The sequence below is a fragment of the Nycticebus coucang genome, chromosome 15 (genome assembly GCF_027406575.1).
Source record: "Nycticebus coucang isolate mNycCou1 chromosome 15, mNycCou1.pri, whole genome shotgun sequence".
Lineage (NCBI taxonomy): Eukaryota > Metazoa > Chordata > Mammalia > Primates > Lorisidae > Nycticebus > Nycticebus coucang.
In genome coordinates, this window is record NC_069794.1 from 73,765,959 (window position 1) to 73,791,583 (window position 25,625).

At 37.9% G+C, this 25,625-nt stretch overlaps 1 long non-coding RNA gene and 1 other non-coding gene across 2 annotated transcripts; both read left to right on the plus strand.

Moving 5' to 3' along the window:
• The first annotated feature begins 2 nt into the window (after positions 1-2).
• LOC128566655 (uncharacterized) lies at positions 3-20,934 on the plus strand. Its single transcript, XR_008374604.1, has 3 exons — positions 3-182; positions 1,240-1,306; positions 20,032-20,934. It is a non-coding gene; the product is annotated as an uncharacterized LOC128566655 (long non-coding RNA).
• LOC128567018 (U6 spliceosomal RNA) lies at positions 6,712-6,818 on the plus strand. Its single transcript, XR_008374694.1, has one exon. It is a non-coding gene; the product is annotated as a U6 spliceosomal RNA (small nuclear RNA).
• Positions 20,935-25,625: the final 4,691 nt, after the last annotated feature.

A 25,625-nucleotide genomic window follows, 5' to 3' on the forward strand; every position in this document is an offset into this window, starting at 1 on the left:
TCTCCCGCTTCCCCTCCGCCACCACCACAACCCTTAAGGCGGTGCTTTGTGGTCCAGCTAGACAAGGACCAGTGGAGCAGAGGCGCAGGGCGATCAGGAGGAGGCCTTCTCTGCGTGAGAGTGAATCCTGAGTGAGCCGATGGCAGATGAGGGCAGTATTGGATATTCTGAAATTCATCACCGTAACAGTGGACGGCACCAAATGTAGTTCAGGCTGCAATTCTACTCCTAAGAATTTATTTTAAGGAAATAATCAGATATGTTTAATGAAGCCTTATCTGGAACAATTAAATTCTCCAACCCTACGAGAGTAGTTGAGTCAAGTATGATGTTTCATACAGCGTTACTCTAACATCCACTAGAACTTACCCGGTAGTGATATTAACACAGGGCGGCGGCTCCAGACTCGGAAGTCCCTAGCCTTCTGCGGCGCAGCCCCAGGGGTGTTGGTGTGGCTAGTCGCGGGGAGACAAGAGCTGGAGAACCAAGTGCGGCAGAGAAGGGCGAGCGCGGCGGAAGCCTGCGGGTCCTAGTTGAGGGAAACCACGATACAGCCCACACTGCTGTCTGTGCCAACCCCCACCCACGGACCTAAAGAGCCCCCCTCTGGCTGCGCTACTCGCCTGTGAGCATTTCACAGGCCTAAGGGTTATAGAGGGTTCCCCTATTTCCTAGGCCTGGACAATTTCCTAAGGGGAATGGCTCTTTGACCTTGCCCTGAGTTGAAGGGACTGTATCCTTGGTTAATGTGTTCATTCACCTTGCCCAACCGGTAAGGACTGTATCGATTTATTTGTTACCAAGTCCTGGCCCAATGTAACTACAAAGGACAAATGGGAGTATATATATCCCTAGACAAAGGACCCAGGCGGAGATTTTCCCACTTGGGTCTTTCTGCCAGGAGCTCTGGTGCTTTTTCTGTATTATTTTCTGTATATTAAATCCTATCTTGCCACTGACCTGTGGTCTGTGGGTTCATTCTTTCAAGCCCAGGGACCAAGGACCTACTGAAGAAAGAAATTCCGGTAACAATATCACATAACAAAAATGTTGATGTTGTGTTATTGAGTGAGAGAAAAAACGGACTACGGAATATTAAGTTTAACGTGACAGTGTTTTATAATTGTTATTTATGTCAACAAAAAGTTTACCTTTTAGTTGGTAGGATAACAGGTGAGTTTTGTAGTGCCTCTCATGCAGTAAGTAGTTCTCAGCCTTTGTGTACTTACTGTGTTTCAGGCAGATCGTCAAAGCAATGGGATGCTTATTAAACACAACAGTCCTTGTGGTGGACTTGCTGACTCCTGTAAGTAAATACTAATATGTAATAAGATGGAACAACCCAGAAACCAGTCTTGGTACAGTATAACATCCACCCCTGCCCTCACCCCCAAACCCACAAATCCTGCTAGTAGTGAGGTAGGGGGACTAAACAAAACAAACAAAAAGACACTGAAAAGTAAAGTAGATCTTTACTGAAGTTTTTTTTTTTTTTAAGACAGAATCTCAGTCACCCTGGGTAGCATGCTGAGGCATCATAGCTCACAGCAACCTCAGACTCTTGGGCTCAAGCAATCCTCTTATCTTAGCCTCCTGAGGTGCCACCACAATGCCTGGCCAGGTTTTCTATTTTTAGTAGAGACAGGTCTCCCTTTGCTCAGGCAATCCACTGGTCTCAGCTTCACAGAGTGCTAGGATAACAGGTATGAGCTACCCCACCTGGCCTTTACTAAAGATTTTTTGAAAAAATTGAAGGAAGCAAATTACATTTAATAACATAATTATTAAGAAATGCTTAATATAACCTCTTTTTATATCATTTTCCCCCAAAATTTTAACTTATCCATTTCCTGTTCCCATAGAGCTCCCTCTCTTCTCATCTCTTGTCATTTTTCTCTCATACCAGTTCTTAAAGAGATATAATCGTAATGGTGTTAAACAATGAAAGTGCACTGCTTTTCCTGTATTATGAGGAAAATACTATTACTTTAAGAATGAGAAAAGTGAAACACAATTAATTTACTTGCAAGAGCTGTAAATCCATCTTTCTCTTTCTCAATAAACTTTGTTGCATGCTTTCCTTGCTTTTGGTGGGTCTGGTCATTCTTTGGCCAAGAGCACACCAGGAATGGAGAACACAGACAACTGCCTGAACCCTGAAAAGCCAGACAGTGTGACTCCAGAGATGGTATTCTTAACAGCTGTTCTATATTGATTTGATTTTTCAAAATCCATATTAAAGTTCCATTAATAGTAATATGAGAGGCTAAGAAATCACCTAGTTTTAAAAAGAAAAAAACTGAAATTACAGACAAAATATAAAATCAAATTCTGTAAGGCATCAAATAACTGATAAGATAATTAGAACTTAACAAGTGCAAAATGTAAAGAAAAGTATATATTTCGGACAAGTAAGCAGGACATGGAAGTTGATGTTACAAAACACTCATTTCCAAATTAAGAAAATTTAGTATCTGTTTTGATGCCTTCTCAGGGCACAAAGTTCAAAAGTTAAAAGTCTAAGGCCTACCTCAGACAAGGAATCTAATGGCAGACCTTTCCTATATAAAGACAAAGCTAGAAGGAAACTCAGTCAATCTAATTCCCAGAAGACTAAAAGGAAATCTGACTTGATATTGAAAATTGAGGTGGGGTGGGGTAGGAGGAATAATTGCCTATCTTGGAGATACTACAACCATGAAAAAGTCATTAGATGGATTTTCAGCCTAGATCAGTAGTTAGGACACACTTGAATGTGCCATGACATACTTGGGTAAGTATATTCTTATTCTTCTTTTTTTTGTCAACATAATTTAAGTATACCACAGAAGTTTAACTATAGGTTCAAGTGTATCATGAGATAAAAAGGTTGAAAAACACTGGCCTAGATTAATATCACCCATAGAATCCAAAAAACTTCAGCCTATGAATGTCATTTAAAATGGTTGAGATTAGCAATGCCTAGGAACTTTATTCTAGCAAATGCAAATCCTTTTTGGTGAAATGCGTCTCTATAGTGTGCCTCAAATAATTCTTACAATTAATTTTCCAAGGAAAATTTGAGTCATAATAAAAATAATTAGCACATAAGGAAACAATTCATAAGACATAATTGGTAGGATCAATATGATGGCTATAGGAGAGTTTATAATTATCAAGCTTAGCTTATAAAAAAAAAACCTATGTTTATTATGGTTAAAGAGCTAAACTACAATGAAAATATCTTCAGTGTATGCCAAAAATTTTTAAGTGGCCTAGCAGATATAAAGAAGACCAAATAGAACTTCTGAAAACGAAAATACAAAAATTGAAATGGAAAGCTTATTGGATGGATTTAACAGATTAGATAAAGTAGAATAAAGAATAAGAACAATGGAAGTTACTGAGAGATAATTATCTGGAAAGCAATACAGAGATAAATATTAGAAATATGAAAGAAATGAAAAGAAATGGAGGATAAAGTAAAATAGTGTAATGTAAGTCTAACAACAGTCTTACAAGAAAAAGAGATACTGAGACTAAGATTGAATTTGAAAACCCAGCACCTGAGATTTTTCAGAATGCGCAGAAGATACCAATCCACAGAACACAAATGCCCAACAAATTTTAAGTGGGAAGAAGCCCATAAAAGTAAAGTACAGACTCAATATGTTAAATCCACTAGGGCAATACCAAAGACAAAAATGAGGGTCTTAAAGTCACCCAAAGTAAAAGAAAAACAATTATCTCTAGTAGATCAACAATTAAAGTGACAGCTGACTTTCTTTTTTTTTTTTTCCCTCTTTTTTTATTGTTGGGGATTCATTGAGGGTACAATAAGCCAGGTTACACTGATTGCAATTGTTAGGTAAAGTCCCTCTTGCAATCATGTCTTGCCCCCATAAAGTGTGACACACACCAAGGCCCCACCCCCCTCCCTCCTTCCCTCTTTCTGTTTCCCCCCCCATAACCTTAATCGTCATTAATTGTCCTCATATCAAAATTGAGTACATAGGATTCATGCTTCTCCATTCTTGTGATGCTTTACTAAGAATAATGTCTTCCACGTCGATCCAGGTTAATACGAAGGATGTAAAGTCTCCATTTTTTTTAATGGCGGAATAGTATTCCATGGTATACATATACCACAGCTTGTTAATCCATTCCTGGGTTGGTGGGCATTTAGGCTGTTTCCACATTTTGGCGATTGTAAATTGAGCTGCAATAAACAGTCTAGTACAAGTGTCCTTATGATAAAAGGATTTCTTTCCTTCTGGGTAGATGCCCAGTAATGGGATTGCAGGATCAAATGGGAGGTCTAGCTTGAGTGCTTTGAGGTTTCTCCATACTTCCTTCCAGAAAGGTTGTACTAGTTTGCAGTCCCACCAGCAGTGTAAAAGTGTTCCCTTCTCTCCACATCCACGCCAGAATCTGCAGTTTTGAGATTTTGTGATGTGGGCCATTCTCACTGGGGTTAGATGATATCTCAGGGTTGTTTTGATTTGCATTTCTCTAATATATAGAGATGATGAACATTTTTTCATGTGTTTGTTAGCCATTCGTCTGTCGTCTTTAGAGAAAGTTCTATTCATGTCTCTTGCCCATTGATATATGGGATTGTTGGCTTTTTTCATGTGGATTAATTTGAGTTCTCTATAGATCCTAGTTATCAAGCTTTTGTCTGATTGAAAATATGCAAATATCCTTTCCCATTGTGTAGGTTGTCTCTTTGCTTTGGTTATTGTCTCCTTAGCTGTACAGAAGCTTTTCAGTTTAATGAAGTCCCATTTGTTTATTTTTGTTGTTGTTGCAATTGCCATGGCGGTCTTCTTCATGAAGTCTTTCCCTAGGCCAATATCTTCCAGTGTTTTTCCTATGCTTTCTTGGAGGATTTTTATTGTTTCATGCCTTAAATTTAAGTCCTTTATCCATCTTGAATCAATTTTTGTGAGTGGGGAAAGGTGTGGGTCCAGTTTCAGTCTTTTACATGTAGACATCCAGTTCTCCCAACACCATTTATTGAATAGGGAGTCTTTCCCCCAAGGTATGTTCTTGTTTGGTTTATCAAAGATTAGGTGGTTGTAAGATGTTAGTTTCATTTCTTGGTTTTCGATTCAATTGCAAGTATCTATGTCTCTGTTTTTGTGCCAGTACCATGCTGTCTTGAGCACTATGGCTTTGTAGTACAGACTCAAATCTGGTATGCTGATGCCCCCAGCTTTATTTTTGTTACTAAGAACTGCCTTAGCTTTACGAGGTTTTTTCTGGTTCCATACAAAATGCAGAATCATTTTTTCCAAATCTTGAAAATACGATGTTGGTATTTTGATAGGAATGGCATTGAATAGGTAGATTGCTTTGGGAAGTATAGACATTTTAACAATGTTGATTCTTCCCATCCATGAGCATGATATGTTCTTCCATTTGTTAATATCCTCTGCTATTTCCTTTCTGAGGATTTCATAGTTTTCTTTATAGAGGTCCTTCATCTCCTTCGTTAGGTATACTCCTAGGTATTTCATTTTCTTTGAAACTATGGTGAAGGGAGTTGTGTCCTTAATTAGCTTCTCATCTTGACTGTTGTTGGTGTACACAAAGGCTACTGACTTGTGGACAGTGATTTTATATCCTGAAACATTACTGTATTTTTTGATGACTTCTAGGAGTCTTGTGGTTGAGTCTTTGGGGTTCTCTAAGTATAAGATCATGTCATCTGCAAAGAGGGAGAGTTTGACCTCCTCTGCTCCCATTTGGATTCCCTTGATTTCCTTGTCTTGCCTAATTGTATTGGCTAGAACTTCCAGCACTACGTTGAATAGTAAAGGTGACAGAGGACAACCTTGTCTGGTTCCAGTTCTAAGAGGAAAAGCTTTCAGTTTTTTTCCATTCAGTAAAATATTGGCTGTGGGTTTGTTATAGATAGCTTCAATCAGTTTTAGAAATGTGCCACCTATGCCTATACTCTTCAGAGTTCTAATTAGAAAAGGATGCTGGATTTTATCAAATGCTTTTTCTGCATCTATTGAGAGGATCATGTGATCTTTATTTTTGCCTCTGTTAATATGGTGGATAATGTTTATGGACTTGTGTATGTTAAACCAGCGTTGCATCCCTGGGATGAAGCCTACTTGATCATGATGAATGACTTTTTTGATGATAAGCTGTAATCTATTGGCTAGGATTTTGTTGACAATTTTTGCATCTATGTTAATGAGTGAGATTGGTCTGAAATTCTCCTTTTTGTTTGGGTCTTTTCCTAGTTTTGGTATCAGGGTGATGTTTGCTTCATAGAATGTGTTGGGGAAGATTCCTTCTTCCTCAATTTTTTGGAATAATTTCTGCAGTACCAGAATAAGCTCTTCCTTGAAGGTTTGATAGAATTCTGGAGTGAAGCCATCTGGACCAGGGCATTTTTTGGTTGGAAGATTTTTTTATTGTTTCTTTGATCTCAGTGCTTGAAATTGGTCTGTTCAGGAGCTCTATTTCTTCCTGGCTGAGTCTAGGGAGAGGGTGTGATTCCAAATATTGATCCATTTCTTTCACATTGTCAAATTTCTGGGCATAGAGTTTCTGGTAGTATTCAGAGATGATCTCTTGTATCTCTGTGGGATCAGTTGTTATTTCCCCTTTATCATTTCTGATTGAGGTTACTAGAGATTTTACTTTTCTATTCCTCGTTAGTCTGGCCAGTGGTTTATCTATTTTATTTATTTTTTCAAAAAACCAACTCCTGTGCTTGCTTCGGCAGCACATATACTAAAATTGGAACGATACAGAGAAGATTAGCATGGCCCCTGCGCAAGGATGACACTCAAATTCATGAAGCGTTCCATATTTAAAAAAAAAAAAAAAAAACAACTCCTTGTTTCATTAATTTTCTGAATGATTCTTTTGTTTTCAATTTCATTGATCTCTGATTTGATGACAGCTGACTTTCTATCAACAATAATGGAAACCATATAGAATTAGAATGATATCTCCAATATGTTGAAAGAAAATAGCTGCCAATCTAGAATTCATTTTCCAGTAAAAAATATCTTTCAAAAAATGAGAGTAGGGTAAAAAATTGTTTATTTTCACACAAAACCCAAAGATAGAGTTTGTCATGATCCATATTAAAGCAAATTCTATCATACAAGAATTCTTCAGGATAAGGAAAATGATTACAGATGGAAGATCTAAGATAAAAAAGGAGTCAACTTTTTTTTTAATGTAAAGAAATGAATAAGTGTTTGTAGACATTCGATGAGATAAAGTATCTTAGAATCCTCGTATTGTCCCAAAAGAGAATAGGAGTGTAGTTAATTTTAACGTTTACAAAGTTATTTTTATATGTTTTAATTTCTAGTTTAACTGCTAAAATAATAGAAACATGATATAAGTTGTTCCAAATTATTATAGTAGAAGAAATGGATTTTTAAAAAATGTATTTGCCGCAGAATAAAAAGGGTATTAAATGACAATAAATTTAACAAAATATGTGTGAGATATTTATATAGCATGTTATAAAAGTACATAGATGTCACATGCACTCTCAAGAAGATCTAAATAAACAGAGATATGTACTATATTGGTGGATTGGAAAACTCTTTTAAAATGTGTCAATTCTTCCCAAACTAATTTCTCTATAAATTTAATATATTCCCAATCAATATTTTAACAGACACGGTATGTATATATATATATATACATATACGTATTACTGAGAGCAGTTGTCAATGTATGTGTGTGTTATATGTGTGTGATGAGCTGATTCTACTAATTCTACATTCTAATATACACAAAAATGAAAAAAATTATCTTGAGGAAGGACAAGAAGGCAAGATTTGCTTACTGGGATATCAAGACTCATTATAAATCTATAGTCATCCAGGTGGTGTGTTGCAAGGATAGGAAGATAAGCTCCTGGAACAGAATTGAGAATGTAGAAATGGAACCACATACATATCAATATTTGATTTATGAAAAATATGGTTTTGAAGATTGGTGGGGAGAAATACTCTTTTCAATAAATGGGGCAGAGTCAATGTGGTATCTATATGCAGAAAGAAAGAAAATTTGATCCTTACCCCATACCTTCATTTTCATGTTGGTTAGCATGAAATGTGAAAAGCCGCATAATAAAATTGAAAATGTGAAAAGCAGCATAATAAAATTTGGGGAGTATATGTGCAAATATCTTCATTATGTTATTGTAAAGAAGAATGTTTAAAACAGCGTAGAAAAACATTGTAGACAGTAAATTGAATTATATCTAAATCACAAATTTCTATTCTTTAAAAAGAATACAATGTGAGAGAGTAAAAAACTTCACAAAAGAGGATTTCAAAAAATCCAATAAATATTTTAGAAGTTCTTAAATTGAGCCTGGCACAGTGGTTCACACCTGTCACCCTAGCACTCTGGGAGGCTGAGGCGGGTGGATTGCTTGAGCTCAGTTCAAGACCAGCCTGAGTAAGAGCAAGACCGGTTTCTACTAAAAATAGAAAAACTAGCCAGGCATCCTGGTGGGTGCCTGTGGTCCCAGCTACTAGGGAGGCTGAGGCAGGAGGATTGCTTGAACCCAGAAGTTCGAGGTTGCTTTGAAATAGTCTGACACCAGGGCATTCCAGCTTCGGCAACAAAGTGTCTCAAAAAAAAAAAAAAAAAGTACTTAATTGATTATGAATGAGGAAAATGAAAATTTCTGAGTATTGGTGAGGCTATGTAACAACATGGATTCTCAGATATTGCTGGTGGGAATGTAAATTGTTACGATGCCTTTGGAAAACAGTTTATTATCTAATATAACTGACCAAGCACAAGGCATATGAACCATCAACCCATTCATAAATATGTACCCTGGAGAAATGCACACATACATGTAACAGGATTTGTGTATAACAATACAGCAGCCCTATTTGTAATAATAAAAAACTGGAAACAAATGCCAACAGTAGAACAAAAAGTTTTAAAAGTCAAACTGTACTATAAGGCTTATGAGAAAATATATGGTTATCTTCTGCTCCACCCCTACTCCTCCTTCTAGAAAGCCATCATTTGACTGTGATTTTTTTCTTCTGTCTTTGCTTACATGGATCTAAGTAACATGGTTATGGTGCTATTTTCCATTTTTTTGTTTGTTTGTTTGTTTTTTCAGTTTAAGATTATTTCCTTTCACTTCCTTCACTGAATGTCAAAATTTAACTTTTCCCAGACCCATATTTCCCACTCTTTTCATCCTCCTAAATAGAATTTTAAAACACTGAAAAAATTAAATCCACATTTAATTTGTCCATAATTATTCTTACATAAATACTATTAATTATTGATACAAATAAATCTCTCTGCTTATATTTACTTTTTGTCTTTTTTTTTTTTTTTTTTTACTGAATTGATTGCTTCTTTAAATTATTCTCTTGGCCTTCTTTGATTCTGGAGTTAAATACTCCTGTGTGAGACTGAATATTTCTCATGGTTAAAGCTGACAGATGATCATTCTGTTCCATTGTTTCTCTGAGATATCTCTTTAGCGGTCTCTTGATATCTCCAGGAGCCTTTTCTCCTTCTCATTTCGGTCTAGACCTCTGTCCTCTAGGCCTGCTGAGTGAATATAATGCTGGGACTCCCTTCACCATGGGCTTGAGAAATGCCTTTGTTACTCACTTGTTTGAATTCTTAGGTGTTGTGTTTATTCTTCCTGATGTACTTAACTTTTGCTCCGTTTTATGTTGGTGAAGTATATTCTCTATTGACCTCCTGAGAAAAAGTGAATTGAACACAAATCCTTGATGGATAGTTTGTCTGAGTTTAGAATTCTGGGCTGGGAATAATTATCAATAGGATTTTGAAAGCTTTCAGAGATATATTCTAATTTCCAATGAAGCTGTTCAGAAATCCAGTGGTATTTTGATTTCCTTTAAGCATCCACTCTACTTTCTCAGGAAGCTGTTTGATCTCTTTGTCTCCAGATCTGAAATTTCAACATAATGAACCTTAGCTGCTTCTTCTTCTTCTTCTTTTTTTTTTTTAGAGACACAGTGTTACTTTATTGCCCTTGGTAGAGTGTCATGGCATCACAGCTCACAGCAACCTCCAGCTCTTGGGTTTAGGTGATTCTCTTGCCTCAGCCTCCAGAGTAGCTGGGACTACAGATGCCCACCGCAATGCCCGGCTATTTTTTTTGTTGCAGTTTGGCCAGGGCCGGGTTTGAACCCACCACCCTTGGTATGTTGGGGTGGCGCCCTACTAATTGAGCTACAGGTGCCGCCCAATCTTAGCTTCTTTATTTATTTTCCCATCCAGTGTTTTGAGCTCACTAATCTGAAAATGTATTTTCTTCAATTATGAGAAATGTTCTTGTATTATTTTTGTGATAACCCCGTTTCTTCCCTTTCACTTTTCTTTCTCCTTCCTTCTTTTCTTTTTTTGGTTTTTCTTTTCCCCTCTCTCCTTTCCCTCATCTTTTTTTCTTCCTATTTCTTCCCTTCCTTTCTTTCTTTCATCAGTGGAAACTAAAGAAGTATGGGAGTCCTGGTCTGACTCCCTAATTTTATGAGCCTTTCACTTTTATTCTCTAATCTACTTTCTAGAAAATTTTTACAGTCTTATATTCCATTGTTTCTAATATTTTTATTTTATTTTTTAAACTTAATTTTTATTAAGGCATAATTGTATACATTTATGGGGTATAATGTGATGATCTGATATATAATATAGAATGCTTCAGTAAAACTGATCGACATAACCATCACTTCACTTACTTATTTTTTGTGGTAAGACATTTATAATATACTTTTAGTTGTTTTGAAATGCCCTTGCATTGTACACGTTAGGTGAGATCCCACCAAATATCCTCCCTCCACGTGTCCTCCCCACTCCCTCTCCTCTCCCTCCACTCTCCTCCTTGTTTCTGGATTGTATTTGTGTTTTATCTTTTGTGTGAATGTGTAAGTGATTATGTGTTGGTTTAATAATAGTATTGAGTACATTGGATACTTTTTTTCCTTTCTTGAGATACTTTACTAAGAAGAGTATCTTCCAGCTCCATCCAGGTAAACATAAAAGATGTAAAGTCTTCATCTTTTTTATGGCTGCTTGGTATTCCATGGTATACATATACTACAATTTGTTAATCCACTCATGGTTGGATGAGCATTTGGGTGCTTCCACGACATGGCAATTATGAATTTGGCTGCAATAAACATTCTGATGCAAATGTCTTTGTTGTAAAATGATTTGTTCATCCGGGTAGATACCTACTAATGGAATTGCAGGATCAAACGGTACATCCACTTTTAGTTCCTTGATTATATTCCATACTTCTTTCTAAAAAGGCTGTATTAGTTTGCAGTCCCACCAGCAGTGTAGAAGTGTTTCCTTCTCTCTGCATCCATGCCAACATCTGTAGTTTTGGGATTTTGTAATGTGGGCTAATCTTACTGGAATTTGGTGATATCTCAAAGTGGTTTTGATTTGCATTTCTCTCATGATTAAAGATGATGAGCATTTTTTCATGTGTTTGTAGGCCATATGCTTGTCATCTTCAGAGAAGTTTCTGTTCAAGTCTCTTGCCCACAAATAAATGGGTTGTTTGTTTTTTTCTTATTGATTAGTTTGAGTTCTCTGTAGATTCTAGTTATTAGACCTTTGCTGGAATCATACGTAACCTGCAAAAATCTTCTCCCCTTCTGAAGGCTTTCTTTGCTTTACTTGCAGTGCCGTTAGCTGTGCAGAAGCTTTTTAGTTTGATCAGACCCCAGTAATATATTTTTTGGTGTTACTTCAATTTCCAGGGGGATCTTCCACATAAAATATTTTCCCAGGCCAATATCTTCAAGCATTTCCCTCAACTCTCTTCTAGTATTTTTATAGTTTCATGTTTTAAGTTTGAATCTTTTATCCAATGAGAATCAATTTTTGCTGGTAGTGAAAGGTGAGGGTCCAGTTTCAGTCTTCTACAGGTCGCTAGCCAGTTCTCCCAGCACCATTTGTTAAATAGGGAATCTTTTCCCCAAAATATGTTTTTGTTAGGCTTATCAAAGATCAAATGATGCTATGTGGCTGGGTTCACCTCTGGATTCTCTATTCTGTTCCATGTATCTAGATCTCCATTTTTGTACCAGTACCATGCTGTTTTGATCACTATTGATTTGCAGTATAACCTGAAGTCTGGTAACATGATGCCTCCTGATTTGTTTTTATTTCCAAGTAATGTATTGGCTATTTAAGGTATTTTCTGATATATATAAAATGAAGTACTATTTTTTCAAGTTCTTTAAAGTATTAAATTGGTGCTTTGTTGGGGATTGCATTAAATCTGTAGATTGCTTTGGGAGGTATGGACATTTTAATAATATTGATTCTTCCCAGCCACGAGCATAGTATATTCTTCCATTTGTTAACATCTTCAGCTATTTCTTTTTCTCAGGGTTTCATAATTCTCATTATAGAGATATTTCATATCCTTTGTTAGATAAATTCCCAGATATTTCATCTTCTTTCGCACAACTGTAAAAGGAATAGAGTCCTGGATTTTATTTTTGGCTTGAATATTGTTGGTATATATAAAAGCTACTGATTTGTAAGTTTTGATTTTGTATGCAGAGACACTGCTATATTCCTGATCACTTCTGAGAGCTTTTCAGTTGAGTCCCTGGGGTTTTCCAGGTATAAAATCATGTCATCCATGGCTCTGTGCCCATAGCACAGTGGTTACAGTGCCAGCCACATGCACTAAGAATGGCAGATTCAAACCCGGCCCTGCCCTGCTAAACAACAATGACAACTGCAACAACAACAAAAAATAGCCAGGTGTTGTGGTGGGTACCTGTAGTCCCAGATATTTGGGAGGCTGAGGCAAGAGAATCGCTTAAGCCCAAGAGTTTGAGGTTGCTGTGAGCTGTGACACCATGGTACTCTACCGAGGGTGACATAGTGAGACTTTTTCTCAATAAATAAATAAATAAATAAATAAAGATCATGTCATCCATGAAGAGAGAGAGTTTGAACTCCTCTGTTTGAATACACTTGATCACCTTCTCTTGCCTGATTGCAATGGCTAGGACTTCCATTACTTACTTTTTTTTTTTGAGAGAAAGTCTTGCTATATGGCCCTTGGTAGAGTGCTATGGCATCACAGCTCACAGCAACCCCAAACTCTTGGACTTAAGCAATTCTCTTGCCTCAGCCTCCCAGGTAGCTGGGACTACAAATGCCCACCATGATGGCTGGCTATTTTTTTGTTGTATTGTTATTATTGTTTAGCAGGCCTGAGTCAGGTGCAAACCCGCCAGCCCTGATGTATGTGGCTGGTGCCTTAACCACTGAGCTACAGGCGCTGAGCCTACATTACTATTTTGAATAACAGTGGTGACAATAGGCATCCTTGTCTAGTTCCAGGTCTGAGTGGAAATGTTTTTAATTTTACTCCATTCAATATAATATTGGCTGTAGGTTTGCTGTAGATAGTGTCTATCAGTTTAAGAAGTGTCCTTGTAAGCTTATTTTCTTAAGTGTTCTAATCATGAAAGGATGCTGGATATTATCAAAAGCCTTTTCTGCATCAATTGAGAGAATCTTTGGTCTTTGTTTTTTATTTTATTTATGTGGTATATTATATTTATAGATTTACATATGTTGAACCAACCTTGTAACCCTGGGATAAAACCAACTTGATCAAAATGTAGAATTTTTTTGATGTGTATTTGAATTCTGTTTGCTAAGATCTTATTGAATATTTTTGCATTGATATTCTTTAATGATATTGGTCTATAGTTTTCTTTCTTTGCTGGGTCCTTTCCTGGTTTGGGAATCAAGGTGATATTTGCTTCATAGAGTGTGTTGGGGAGGATTCCTTCTTTTTCTATGTTTTGAAAAAGGTTATGTAATAGAGGTACTAGTTACTTTTTGAAACCCAGCTCCGGCCAACTGTGGCTCCAAGGAGTAAGGTACCAGCCCCATATGCTGGAGGTGGTGGGTTCAAACCCAGCCCTGCCAAAAACTGCAAAAAAAAAAAAAAAAAAAAAATGAATCTAGGAAGGTGGGTTGCCGCCAGGTATTGGCCCATTTCTTCTAGATTTTCATATTTCTGAGAATAGAGTTTTTTTGTAGTAATCATTGAGGATTCTTTTGAATTTCTGTGGTGTGTGTTGTTATTTCTTCTTTAATGTTTCTGATCTACATTATCAGAGATTTTACTTTTCTGTTTCTGGTTAGGCTAGCCAAAGTTTTATCAATTTTATTAATCTTTCTTTTTTTTTTTTGTAGAGACAGAGTCTCACTTTATGGCCCTCGGTAGAGTGCCGTGGCATCACACAGCTCACAGCAACCTCCAACTCCTGGGCTTAAGTGATTCTCTTGCCTCAGTCTCCCGAGTAGCTGGGACTACAGGCACCCGCCACAACGCCCGGCTATTTTTTTGGTTGCAATTCAGCCGGGGCCGGGTTTGAACCCGCCACCCTTGGTATAGGGGGCCGGCGCCTTACCGACTGAGCCACAGGCGCCGCCTGATTTTATTCATTTGTTTTTTTTTTTTTTTTTTTGTAGAGACAGAGTTTCACTTTATGGCCCTCGGTAGAGTGCCGTGGCCTCACACAACTCACAGCAACCTCCATCTCCTGGGCTTAAGCGATTCTCTTGCCTCAGCCTCCCAGAATAGCTGGGACTACAGGCGCCCACCACAACACCCAGCTATTTTTTGGTTGCGGTTTGGCCAGGGCTGGGTTTGAACCCGTCACCCTCGGCATATGGGGCCGGCGCCCTACCGATTGAGCCACAGGCACCGCCCTGCCTGATTTTATTAATCTTTCAAAGAACAAATTTTTTGTTTCATTAATCTTCTGAATGATTGTTTTGTTTTCAATTTCATTTAACTCTGCTCTAATTTTGGCTATTTCTTTTCTTCTGCTGGGTTTGGGGTTGAACTGTTCTTCCTTTTTCAGTTGCTTGAAATGACATTAGGTTGTTGACTTCCTCTCTATCTGTTTTCATGATGAAGGCTTCTTATGCTATAAATTTCCTTTTTAAGACTGCCTTTGTAGTATCCCACACGTTTTGATAATTTGTGTCTTCATTATCATTTTGTTCCAAAAATTTGATGATTTCTATCTTAATCTCAACTTTGACCCAGCTATCATTCATCCCAACGTTATTTAGTTTCCATGACTTTGTTTTAGAATGAAGATTTCTGGTGCTGTAGAGTTCAACTTTTATTCCGTAATGGTCCAAGAAGATACAAGGAATAATTTCTATTCTTTTATATTTCTTGAGATTAGACTTGTGTCCTAAGATATGATAAATTTTGGAGGATGATCTGAGGGCTGATGAGGAATATGTATTCAATTTTATTAGGATGAAATGTTCTGTAGATGTCTGTTAAGTGCATTTGTTCTAGGGTCAAGTTTAAGTCCATTATTACTTTCTTTAATTTCTTCTTGTAACATTTATTCAGAACTGACAAATGGATGTTAAATTCTCCAATCATTATAATGCAGAAAGATACCAAGTTGTTCACATTAGGGTTTGCTTTATTAGGTTCAAATTGAGGAGCATTCAGGTAGGACTCATAGATGTTAATTATTGAAATCTCTTCATGATGAGTGTTTCCCTTGACCAATATGTAATGTCCATCCTCGTCTTTCCTTATCTTTGTTGGTTTAAATCCTATTGTATCTGCAAATAAAATTGCAACCCCTGCTTTTTTCTGATTTCCATTTGCCTATATTATAGATGTCCATCCCTTCACCCTGAGCCTTTTTTTATTCTTTGAGGTAAGATGAGTCTCTTGTAGCAACAGATATGTGGCCTGAGTTTTTGCATTCAGTCAGCCAACCTGTGCCCTTTTAGAGGGCGATTTAAGCCATTCACATTAATTAACAGAATTGATAGGTATAGTAGTATTTTGGCCGTTATGTGTTTCAATAGTCCAGTGTATATTTTTAATCCTTTCATCTTTGTGGAAGTTAGGTTTTATTTGATAAATTCTGGGTGAGTTTACTCTGGTGGTAGACTACTGTGCTGGTCATTATGGAAAGTGGGTCTGAGTATTTCCTGGACAGCTGGTTTAGTTATGGCAAATTTCCTCAACATGTGTATGTCAGTAAAATTTTTGATTTCTCCATTACAAATGAAATTCAGTTTAGCTGAATACAGAATCCTGGGCTGAAAGTCGTTTTGTTTTAAAAGATTGAAGGTTGATGACCATCCATTTCTGGCTTGAAAAGTTTCAGCTGAAGGATCTTCAGTCATTCTAATATTTCTCCCTCTTTAGGTAATGCTTGCTTTTCTTACATTTGGCTGCTTGCAGGATTTTCTCCTTCATATTTATTTTGGCAAAGCTAATTACAATGTGTCTGGGAGATGCTTTATTTGTATTGAGTCTTGCTGGGGTTCTGAAAATGTCTGCTATCTGAATTTCTGTAATGGTTGCCATGTTTGGGAAATTCTCTTCCATAATATCTCAGAGTAGAGCTCCTGTGCCTTTAGGACCAGCTTGTTCTCCTTCAGGAATTCCTATATGATCTTTTGTAACCTTTTGTTTGATCCCACAACTCTCTCAAGGAATGCTCTGTTCTTGTTTTTTATTTTTTTGCCTCTTTAAGTGCTTGGGATCGTTCAAAAGCCTTGTCTTCAATTTCTGAGATCGTTTCTTCTGCTTACTCAATTCTATTACTGAGGGAATTCTACTGTATTTTGAAGCTTTTCAAATAACTTTTTTACTTCTTTGAATTCTGCTATGTTTTTTCTCATTATGTCCATATCCTTGGTGATTTTGTCTTGGAATTCATTAAATTCTTGAGACAACTTTTAAACCACTGTTTGTATTTATATTTCCATCTTTGCCTATTCTATTCATCTCATTTGTCATCCATATTCTGAATTCTATTCCTGAGAATTCAGCCATTTGTCTACAAATGGCATCTTCTGTTATATGTCCTTTGCCATTCCTTGAGGGAGTTGACCTACTCTGATTATTCATGTTGCCAGAGATCTTCTGCTGGTTCTACCCCATGAGTATTTTCTGCAATTTGGCAATTAAAATTGGTAGGGTGAGATTGGACTGTGGACACCAGGAAGTGGAGTTAACCAGCCCTTCACCAATGAGCTTGGGCTTGTGATTGTGGATTTTCCCCTCAGCCTAAGGTCACTTTCAGAGTTGCAGCCAGAGACTCTGAGGACGTGCTTGGTGAGATAGCACAAGCTCTTTCTGTCTTGGAGTCTACCCAATCCTAATGAGTCACAGTATTAGGCTGAAATCTCAGTTGGAGAGATGTAAGCAACTACAGTGCCTCACCCACCACAAGTGACAGCAGGAGGAGGAGAATTAGTCCTTTCTTGCCACAAAACAACCTCTACTTAACCTTGGAGGGTTCCCAGGTGGACAACCCATGTCAAGAGTTCTAATCTGAATGTCCTGGCCAGTACCATCACTACTCAACAGAGAGAGTTCAAAGGGTCTCCATGGCCCAATAGTAGAAATCCACAGAAATCCTGCAAACTGGAGGGGATGGAGCCTGACCCCTCCAGGGAGCCATCAAGTTGCGATGCATCTCTCTCTCCTGCATACACCTCTCTTCCCACCCTCCCCCACTGTTTCCACTCCAGTCACTGTTTCCCCACTGCTGTCCAGCAGCCCACACAATGCTCAGGCCTCTCAGGGAATCACCAAACACTCTGGGCTTTGCAAGGGACAGATCTTCAGACTTTCATGTGAGGAGGGAAGGGTGGACTGGAAGTTCAGGATTTGGGGGGGAAATATTTGTTCAATTTTATGCCAGGCAGGATGATGCCTAGTTTCACAAGTGGGACCTCCCTGGAGAAGGAGGTCCATTGTTTAGTGGCTCTCTCTCATGGGGCAAAATGAGAGGTCTTTTGTTCCCTGCTTGCTTGCAGAGAGCCCACAGAAAGCCTCCTGCTTGGGGAAGGAGTCTCTTATCCTCTTGGCAATGGGCTTTGTACCTGGAATTTGTTTTCTTAAATCCTCTTTCTTGGAGTCACAGCTTGCCTCATCAGAGATGATGTACACTTGTCCATTTTCTTCCTTAGCTCAGGTCCCCACCTTTGGCTTCACTAAGTCCACTTCTTTCCAGTTTCTGTCCCTCTGAACAGAAGCCTCTGGTGAAAGCTACTTCTCGTTGGCCATCTTCCTTCCTCCTCTGTTTCTAATATTTTTAAGTAGCTGAGGTTTTTCACTTTAAATAGTCTTTATATTAGAACAGTTTTAGATTTATAGAACAATTGATAAGACAGTTTCATGCACTCTATACTCAGTGTCTTCTATTATTGTTATTATCTTACATTAGTATCTTTGTTATAATTAATGAACCAGTATGAAGGTCATGCTTTATTTGAATTTCCTTCTTATTTAATGTCCTTTTAGGTTTCAGTATATGATCAAGATACCACATCACATCCAGTTGTCATGCTGCTCTTGGCTGTGATAGATTTTTTTTAAATGACCTTGACAGTTTTGCAGTGTACTGATCAGCATTTTGTAGAATGATTGTCTATTGTAATTTGTCTAATATTTTTCTCATGGTTAGACTGAGGCTGAGTTTTGGGGAGGAAGACTACATCAAGTGTACATTCTGATTTTCTTCAGGTGATTTCCATAGTGATTTCCTTACATAACATAACTTATCCTTGTTGATGTTAACCTTGATCACCTGGCTGAGGCATTATTTGTTGGGTTTCTTTACTGTAAAGTTACTATTCTCCCAATCCATATACTCTGTTCTCTTTTAAAGAAGATCACTATTTCCACATTTAAGGAGTATACTTCTCCCCTTTGAAAGCAGAGTTTCTACATAAATGATTTGTAATGTTTCTGCCAATGATATTTTTCTATTTTCTCCCACTGATTTTTCTTTTTTCTTTCCTTCTCTTTCTCTCTCATCTTCCCTCCTTCCTCCAACTCTCTCTCTCTTTCTTTTTTTTGAGATAGGTCTCACTCTGTCACCCAGGCTGGGGTGCTGTGGCATAATCATAGATCACTGCAGTCTCAACCCCCTAGGCTCAGTCTCCTGCCATTTATTTATTTATTTATTTTATCATTTGTTTGTATGGGTATGAACTCCTGGATATTCCTTTTGCACTTTGAGTTGAAATTCAATAGTTCTTTATTTCTTTGCTCAAATTGTTCCAGTTTTGGCCACTGGAGGTACTTTCACTTGGCTGCTATGTCCTTTAATATACTCTCATCAATATAGGTGGGGTTTTGGAGCACTTTTTACTTTCTGGCACTACAATATGCTCCGGGCTTGTCTTGCATCTTTCCCAACCCAGCCCTAGAATCAGCGATTTCTCCAAAGATCCCTGGATCCCTTTATTGGAGAATGATATTAGAATCCAAGATCTAAGCAGTAGGTGTCTAAACTAGGCCTAATTGGTTTTTTTTTTTTTTTTGGCCGGGGCTGGGTTTGAACCCGCCACCTCCGGCATATGGGACCGACGCCCTACCCGCTGAGCCACAGGCGCCGCCCAGCCTAATTGGTTTTTTGTTTGTTTGTTTTTTGAGACAGAATCTTGGTCTGTCACCCAGGTAAGGGTGCCATGGCCTCAGCCTAGCTCACAGCAACCTCAAACTCCTGGGTTCAAGGGATCCTCTTGCCTTAGCCTCCCAAGTAGCCGGAACTATAGGCACCCACCACAACACCCAGCTAATTTTTCTATTTTTATTAGAGATGGGGTCTTACTCTTGCTTGGGCTGATCTCGAACACCAGGTGTCAAGTGATCCTTCCACTTTGGCCTCCCAGAGTGCTAGAATTATAGACATGAGCCATCTTGCCTGGCCTAGGCTTTATTGTTGAACAACCCTCCTATGGGCCATATTCTTTCTTTAGATATGCTAGATTCCTGTCAAGACATGTTGTAGGTGCTATGCCATCTTTTAAAGGAGACGTAATTCATCTGTTTTTAAGTTAATTTTGTTTTAATGTATATATTATAATTTTCTTTATCATCCAAGTTCTAGACATCTAGATATTTTTCTTATATGTGCCTATAAAAATAACTTAAAATGGTGATGTGATTAGTAATTGATTAACTAAATATCTTTTTTTTTTTTGAGACAGACTCTCACTGCAACCACGAACTTCTGGACTCAAGCAGTCCTCCTACCTGAGGCTCCCAAGTAGCTGGGACTACAGGCAGCACACACCACTGCACCCAACTAATTTTTCTATTTTTTGTAGAGACAGGGTGCTCTTGCTGAGGTTGGTAATGAACTCTTGATCTCAAGTAATCGTCCACCTTACCCTCCCAAAGTGCTGGCATTATAGGCATGAGCCTCTGCAACTGGCCAAAACATTATTTTCTTAATTGACCTTGCATTTGAAGATGGCTTTTTTTGCATCAAAATTAACAAATTCACAGACAGAATCACTTAAACAATCATTATGGTTTGAAATAATGAAGTTTCTTTCCCCCTAATGTTTAATGTTTATTTTTACACTATTTAAAAAACAAAAACTATTCCCCTGTAAAAGGCACAGAAGATTCTGATACTTTGTCACATGAAAAAAATTTCACTTTTAAAGTCAATATGGATGCTTTTATAATTATGTTTATTGCTTACAAACTAATGAGATATTATGAAAGTAATAATACTTTCTAATCATATTGCTTCTTAAATAAACATAAATCATTAAAAGAAAAACAGTATTTCACTTGATTTTATATCTAAACTTTTATTTTTAAATGTTTTATGGCAGAAAGTGAAATCAATGATTAGAATTTGCTCTGAAATCAAAGATATATGAATTCAAGTCTCATTTATGCCACTTACTAGCTGTAACTTTACTCAAATTACATAGTTTCTATCTTGATTTTATTATCTGCAAATAGTGACACTAATCATTATATTTTCTTTTGACTTATATGTGTGTGTGTTAAATGGAATAATGAGCAATAGCACTTAGCCTAGTAGCTGGCTTTAATAAATGCTCAATAAATAATAATCATGTGTGTGTGCACTGTAAGCAGATTGAATCTTAGAGTTCTCAGAAATTTCTCGATACCTGCTGATCCTCATTCTAATTTTTCACTATGGAGTTCAGAAATTTTTTTGGATCAGGTTGTGTTTATTTGGGGAGTTCTGCAGTTATCTCAGGATGAAATTTGTCTGAGTGCACTGTATACTGTACTCAAGTGATCACACTATGTATTCTATAACCATAATTGAGGAGGTGCACCTGACCCAAAGAAGTGCATGTATCTGGGTTAGGATCATGCTGGGCTGGAAGGAGACATATTACTCTGTTTCCAGAAGATCGGTGTGATTCTCATTCTTTCAGGTTTTGGGGGCTTAGAGACTTGTTACTTATTCTGTCTTAAATAATTTACTAGTCATTTTTTTTCTGAGTATACTTCTCTCTGAATCCTGTAAGTAAGGAAATCCTGATGGTTTACCCAAGTGGTATTTGTGTCTGGTCTTTCTGCCCATTTGGTCAAAGATGGCTGTTGGAGATCCCACTGCTGTGTCTAAGTTCCACATAGCAGGAAGAAGGAAAAGAAAGTCAAAAAGAATATATGCCAGCTATCTGTTCTCCACCAAATGAGTCATCTTGGAAGTTTCATCTCATGTCTCCCATTCATCTTGGACTGTACAGGAAGCTGGGATATGTAGTTATTTGTGTGGTTAGTGTGCCAGTTAAAACAAAATTGGGGTTGTAAGAGAAAAGAAAGATAAGAATTAATATTCATGGCAAGAAGATAGCTATAGCTCCTGGCATTTATTGTTGTTGACATTGCCTAGTTTTATCCTTATCCACTAATATTACCAAATCATAAAAGCCCATTCCCATTCTCACAAACAGGAAGGCTGTTTAATAAATGACTAAACTTTAAATTAAATACATTAAATTGGGCTGGGTGTGGTGGCTCATGCTTGTAATCCTAGCACCTAGGAGGCCAAGGTAAGTGGATTGCTTGAGCTGAAGAGTTCAAGACCAGCCTGAGCAAGAGTGAGAGCTAGTCTCTAAAAATAGTTGGGCATTGTGGCTGGCGCCTGAAATTCTAGCTACTTGAGAACTGAGGCAAGAGGATCACTTGAGCCCGAGAGTTTGAGGTTGCTGTGAGCTAAGACACCACAGCCCTCTACCCAGGGCAACAGAGTAAGACCCTGTCTCAAAAAAATAAATTAAAAAAATACATTTAACTTTATGGAAAACTCCCTATGTTTCATTTATTTTTCTCATTTCTTGGGTAATGAGTGAAAACTTCATCATATAATAAACTATTAGTACTCTGCCCCATGACTAGGAACTTTTGTTTTAGCTCTAGGCTTTTTTCTTTTAACTTCTTATTTTGAAAATTTTCAAGCCTACAGAAAAATTGGGAGAATATTACAATGAACATTCATTTACCTTGTTTTGAAAGTCACCATACACCTTGCAGTATTGATCTTTCTATATACATTTGGTGGTTGTTGTTAAATTATTTAATAATTTAATAGGATATTTAAAGTGGAAGAACACTATTTAGATCTTTAAAACCCTTGGAGAATAATTTTCAAGACAGAGAATTGAAACTTCAGTGATAGAAGGCAACTTGTTACGAGTAATTTACCAATGATAATCACTCATTTGGATATTTCATAGGATCAGAACCAAAGTTATTAGTGCCTTTCAATAGACTTCAGATTCTCACTTCCTTTCTATGTTATATAACCTCTCAGCTTCTCAAAGGGTTATCCTGATCTGGCAAACTTATTTTGATATTTTAATTTAAACACAAATTAGAATTTTTTCCATAGTACTATTGTCATTTGAATAATTTCAGTTTGATTATGACATTAACAATATCATCCAGCCAGCAAATTAGCACAAGCTGGAGTTTCTTAAAAGAATTCTCACAATGTAAGAAACAATATGAAACAAAGTGGCTTGCCATAGAATTTAGAATCTGAAATACTTGCTTCATCCTTGTAAAGCAGTAATTCACACAGAACTGACAGGCTTAGGTTCCACAATTCAAAAAGAGGAATATTGGGAAGAGCCTTTGAAATAAGATTTGTTTCTCTCACTAGGCTAGATAAGGAAGATTCCAGTACTCATCGTTGTGTCTGATTGGCAGATAGGCTTTAGGCTTATTTTAAGTAGGCATGATGCAGAGTTTATTGCTGTGTTATCACATTTTCAATTGACTAACCGAACAAATGGGCTTACTGAAAGCTGCTTTCTTTGGAGTTTTGTTTCTGTAGAAAACAAAACTTTTCATTAATAGGACAATTTGCAAAAGTATATGAAATGAGATGGGGCTTATACTCCACCTGTTTAGAGACATGTGGTAGATTGTAATACTGCTCATCAAATACTTCAGTTTGATCTCTGCAGCACTACTCCCTGAGGGATTTGGGGATTTGTTACTGTAGCACAACTTAAACTACCCTGCTAGATACAAAGCAGAAATGCTATATAAAAACTATAAAATAAAGCCAAAAGAGTAGTTTCCTTGGGCACCTATGCACAGTGGTTATAGCACCAGCCACATGCACCAAGGCTGGTAGATTGAAACCCGGCCTGCGCCAGCTAAACAACAATGACAATTGCAACAAAAAATAGCCGAGTGTTGTGGCTGGCGCCTGTAGTCCCAGCTACTTGGGAGACTGAGGCAAGAGAATCGCTTAAGCCTCAAGAGTTTGAGGTTGCTATAAGCTGTAATACCACAGCACTCTACCTAGGGTGACATACTGAGACTCTGTCAAAAAAAAATTAGTTTCCTTGTGAATTTGAATGGGTTCCCCCAAACTCCAAAGTCCATCTGAATCAGAATTCCTTCATTTCTTTTATAAACACTTTACATTAAAACAGTTAGAGATTTACAGAATTATCACAGAGAGAGAATCCCCATATCCCCTACAGCCAATTTCACCTATTATGGACATCTTAACATTAATCTATACTATATTTTTACATTCTCTTTCCTTCCTGCTAATCTCACTTATCTTGTTAATTAACATATATTTATTAAGTACCAGGAATTTTACTCTTACTAATTTTATATTGGTATTCAACAGTTTAGGAAAGAATGCACTAGTGAACCGGAAGATAGTAGAGAGCATCTATCTTCTCACTAAAATCTGGATCCATCTTTTTTTTTTCTCTAGTAAAAAGGAAACACCCTAGATCTTACATGGACAGTCTAGCATTCTTTAGACTACTGAAGCTTTAAAACTCACAATAATTTTTTATTTTTGTCCTCCTCCTGTTTTGTCATGCCCATTGTGACTTTTATTTTTTTGAGTATTTTTTTATTCTTTCAAATTAATATGAGAGTACAATTTTTAGGTTACATTGTTCTCACTTCCAGGGTAAAGTTCCATTCATAGAAGAGTCCCTCACCCTGGGGGCGTTATACACCCTTACAATGTGCACATTAGGTGCCATTGTGACTTTTATAACATTCAAAATGGGTGGGAAATCCAAGATGTCAAGTTCTCTGTTGTCTCTTCTTATTAAGAGTACTAATGCTACCACAGGACCAAGGCTCATGACCCCTCGTCTAAAGTGAAATACCTCCCAAAGGCCCCATCTCCAAAGTTAAATACGTTAGGGAAGGAGCGGGCAGGCTTCAACACGTAGATTTGGGGGTAGGGAGTATACTTCAGTCCACAGCAGGTGGCAGTGCCTAAAGTCAACGCAGGACAAAATATTGAATTATGGGAAGCTGTGTGATGTGAGATTAGAAAGATTGGTCATATGAAGGCCACTCAGTGCTAGACTAAGAGCCACTGGAAGTGACATGGGGATAATTATTTTAAGAAAACAAATCTAGGGATTGCTTATGGGATGGATTTTATTGAAAAAGACCATTTGGGGGAGTAATGTAACAATCCACGATGGAAAAATGAAGACCAGCCCTGTAATGCACCACCGCTAGGAAGCCTTCCCTGATTTTTCCGCCTGATAGGATCTATTCTTTAAATCCGCACTTTTGTTACTCCTAGACCCCTTACATTTCGCCTTATATTGTACGTGCTTCTGCACTTTCCACTCTGCTGTTCCCACTGGTATGAGCACCGGGTGGTGGAGCGCCGCACAGGTCCCACGTTCTTTCTACCCACTAGGATTAGCTGACACTATTTGATGGCAGCATGCCAATTCTGTTCGGTGGGCACCGCGAGGAAGGCCGGCCACCCAACCCACGCCGCCTGGATACACTTCTAAGCTCCCTCAGGGAGGTGCTTAGGGCCTGCAAGGACCACGCCAAGCAGGTTCCACGCGGCCGGGCGTGCAGAGGTGAGGCTCCCGTGGTGCGACTGCTGAGCGACTCATTAACTACTGGTTTCCGAAACATACAGAGGATACGGCGGCAACCAACCAAGGCCAGAAGCCTCCTCCTTTTCTGTATGGGGGTGGAGGAGCCTTGGAGACACTCTTGAGGTCCCTCCCCAACGTTGGGATTTTGCACATCATTTTTGGCAGAAGGCGGGATAGAAACAGTGAGATTCATCAGCCATGAAGTACAAATTACTTCAGCACAGATGTTAAGATAGAAGAACTAAAAAAGAGAAAACTGGTTTGTTATGGATTTTTAAGACTCAAGGTGCCTACCCCTTTAAGAGAACAGGGAGTGCGCCAACCCCACCTTCTCCCAGCGTTCCCTGCACAGCTCGCCGACACCAACCCCCTCCCAGAGTTCCCTGCGCGGCCGGCTCGCTGGCGTT